Here is a 3,636-nt window from a genome sequence, read left to right as displayed (position 1 = left end):
TGGTTGTATCAGTTTGCATTCCCACCAGCTGTGTGAGAGGGTTCCTGTTTCTCTACACCCTCTCCAGCATTTATTGTTTGTAAATTGTTGTTTTCCATGATGGCCATTCTGACTGATGTGAGATGATACCTCACTGTAGTTTTGATTTGTGACCCCATGGACTGTAGCCTGCCAGGATCCCCTGTCCATGGAATTCTCCAGGCAAGCATACTAGAATGGGTTGCCATTTCCTACTCCAGGGTATCTTCCCGACCCAAGATCGAACCTGGGTCTCCCACATTATGGGCTGATTCTTTACCTGAGCTACCAGGGAAGCTAATAATAAGTGATGCTGAGCATCTTTTCATGTGCTTATTAGCCATCTGTATGTCTTCTTTGGAGAAATATCTGTTTAGTTCTTTTGCCCCCTTTTGATTGGGTTGCTTATTTTTCTGGTATTAAGCTACATGAACTGTTGTATATTTTGGAGATTAATCCTTTGTCAATTGTTCCATTTGTTATTATTTTCTCCCATTCTGAGGGTTGTCTTTCACCTTGCTTATAGTTTCCTTCATTGTGAAAAAGCTTTTAAGTTCAATTAGGTCTCATTTGTATATTTTTGTTTTTATTTCCATTACCCTAGAAGGTGGGTCATAGAAGATCTTGCTAGTGATTTATGTCAGATAAGAGTTTTATAATTTCTGGTTTTACATTTACATCTTTAATCCATTTTATTTTTGTGTATGGTGTTAGGAAGTGTTCTGATTTGATTCTTTTACACATAGCTTCACAATTTTCCCAGTACCACTTATTAGAAGAGACTTTTTTCTCCATTGCATATTTTTGCCTCTTTTGTCAAAGATAAGGTGCCCATAGGTGCTTGGATGTATCTCAGGCTTTCTATCTTGTTCCATTGGTCTATATTTCTTTTTTTGTGCCAGTACCATGCTGTCATGATGACTATAGATAGCTTTGTGGTATAGTTTGAAGGTAGGAAGGTTTATCCCTTCAGTTCCATTATTCTTTCTCAAGATTGCTTTGGCTATTCAGTGTTTGTGTTTCTATATAAATTGTGAAATTATTTGTTCTAGTTCTGTGGCAAATACCATTGATAGTTTGATAGGGCTGCCGTCTATGGGGTTGCACAGAGTCGGACATGACTGAAGCAACTTAGCAGTAGCAGCAGCACTAAATCTATAGGTGCCTTTGGGTAGCATGGTCATTTTCACAATGTTGATTCTTCTAATCCAAGAACATGATATATCTTTCCATATGTTTATGTCATCTTCAATTTCTTTCATCAGTGTTTTGTAGTTTTCTACATACAAATCTTTTGTCTCTTCAGGTAAATTTATTCTTAAGTATTTTATCATTTTTGTTGCAATGGTGAATGGGATTGTTTCTTTAATTTCTCTTTCTGAGTTTCATTTTTAGCATATAGGAGTGCAAGGGATTTCTGCATGTTAATTTTTTTATCCCGTGAATGTGCTATATTCGTTGATTACAAATATGGAACACTTCATGAATTTGTGTGTCATCCTTATGCAAGGGCCTTGCTAATCTTCTCTGTATTGCTCCAATTTTAGTATATGTGCTGTGAAGCAAGCACCCCAGAGAGTCCTATGTGTGAAGATTTTACTGGAGGAAATTCCTGTGGGAAAGTGAAAGAGTTTAAGCTTCCACAGGCAGTCCAAGGCCCTTTAAGGAGGAGGTGAACATTCTCTCTCAAACTTTCTTTAAGCCTTGTGCAACAATGTATCTTACCCAAGAACTGGCCTTTCTTTAGGTCCAGAACTAACCATCACACAGCACAGTGTCTTACTCATGGAAATGCTTTTCTTAGGCTATGTGTTAATGATTATAATTGTAACAAATCTTGCCTGGGAACCTCTTTCTCAAGACTTGTACCCCTGATTACCCAGCAACAGTATATCTACCCCAGAGATGTTGCTGGGAACCTGTTCTCCCAGACTAATCTTGTGCCAAAGTTATCTCAGGATGTGTGCCTTGGGAAAGGGTCTGGTGGAACTCTTACAACCTTGAAGTATTCTTTTTATCTATTTTCCACAGCTAGTTGAAAACTATATAAGGCCCCACTTAAACTAGTGAGGTGGGTACTCTCCTACCCCCTTCTGATGTCTATGTCAGAAGCTTTCTCTGTCCTGTCACTTTAAATAAAAATTTTTACACAAAGCTCTGAGTGTCTGAAACCTGTCTTTAGCCCCGGAGTTAAATCTTCTCCTTCAGAGACCATGAATCCAGCGGCACTGTTCACCATAAGCTTTCATCTTGGGAGCTCGTCCGGCATCTTCAAGACAAGGTAAGAATGCTCAGAGCTGGACTCTTCTGCTCTTTTACTGTAAATTCTCTGCTTTTCTAACTCAGAAGCATATGGACCGAACTTCTTTCCCTGGTCTCTGACTTTTTTATAACTACTTGGGGAATTAAAGCTACTAACCTAATGTGCCAGATTCTAGACTTTCAGAGGACTTGCAATCCATGCTGTTATTATGTTTTTCTAGCCATACCCCCATTTCAAGTTTTACAGGACACTGCAGACAGGAACACTCCAGGAGCTGGAGTTCCAGGGACTTCTCTCAGACTGGAAATCATCATCCTGACCCAAGAGACCCAGAAGCAAATTCTTGTCATGGCTATGCCTCTGGATTGTATGGATGGAGACACTGCTGGTGAGCATAAGGTTCCTGAGGACACAGATCAGGGAACTCCAGATTTAGGCAGATTGGAAATGCATCAGACTTCTTCCCTTGGTAGTGCTAGCTCTTAGTGGACCAGAGAAAGCCTGCCAGTGGCTCTTGTCTCAACTCCTTAGATATTCATTTTGTACAATCTGCTGGACAGGAATAGATAGGTTGACCTTGACACTCCATGAACATGAACGACTATTTTTTCCTCATAGGCCAGCCCTCCATCATGTCCTTTGTTATCACGTAGACTCATGTGGCGACTCTCAGAAGGGATACCATGGGTTTTCTGTTCATCCCTTTATGACTTATCACTTCTATGCAGTCAGAAATATGCTTAAGAATGTGCACAGCCATGAAAAACGTGGATGTTTCCCCTAGTGGTCTTAGCTTGGGAGACATTCCAGAAGGCTACTCTGCTCCACCGTGGTGGCACCAGAGAAAAAGGGGAAATAAGTCAAGGTTTTAGTGATAAGGAACTGGACATCAATCTGGGATGACATCAAAATCTACCCCTGGTGCATCTCCACCCCACCTCGGTGGTAGAATGGGGAGGGATGATAATGAGACACCTGCTTCGGTAAGAGACAGATTAACTCCAGCCAGGGAAGGAAGCTTAGGTGGAAGATCTGTCTCCACCCCCATCTAGAGCAGGGAGGGATGCCTCCAGTAGAAAAAAAGCTGTGGCACTGGGTGCTGCTTTTTTCTCTCTTACAGATGGGAGCTAGCAGTTCCAGAACCACTCCTTTGAGTTGTATCTTGAAAACCTGAGATAAGTTAAATCCCCAAAGCCTAAAACGTCCCTTATATACAGTCTTTCTTTGCTTTAAAAGAAGACCTCACCTACTCAGAGAGGAAAATCTCTGCTGGGACAGCTTCTTATCACACTGTCTACCCCTGTCATCAGAGCCAATTCAAACACTCTCTGGTTTAAAATTTTTATCTATGAAAG

At 40.9% G+C, this 3,636-nt stretch overlaps 1 non-coding gene across 1 annotated transcript; it reads right to left on the bottom strand.

Annotated features, from left to right (window-relative positions):
- Positions 1 to 1,482: 1,482 nt before the first annotated feature.
- Positions 1,483 to 1,588, bottom strand: LOC120855252. Its single transcript, XR_005719215.1, has one exon. It is a non-coding gene; the product is annotated as a U6 spliceosomal RNA (small nuclear RNA).
- Between the last annotated feature and the right edge of the window lie 2,048 nt (positions 1,589 to 3,636).

This window comes from Oryx dammah, unplaced genomic scaffold, assembly GCF_014754425.2.
Source record: "Oryx dammah isolate SB20612 unplaced genomic scaffold, SCBI_Odam_1.1 HiC_scaffold_27, whole genome shotgun sequence".
NCBI lineage: Eukaryota > Metazoa > Chordata > Mammalia > Artiodactyla > Bovidae > Oryx > Oryx dammah.
The sequence above is the reverse complement of the archived record's forward strand: the minus strand, read 5'-3'. Positions and strand labels throughout refer to the sequence as shown.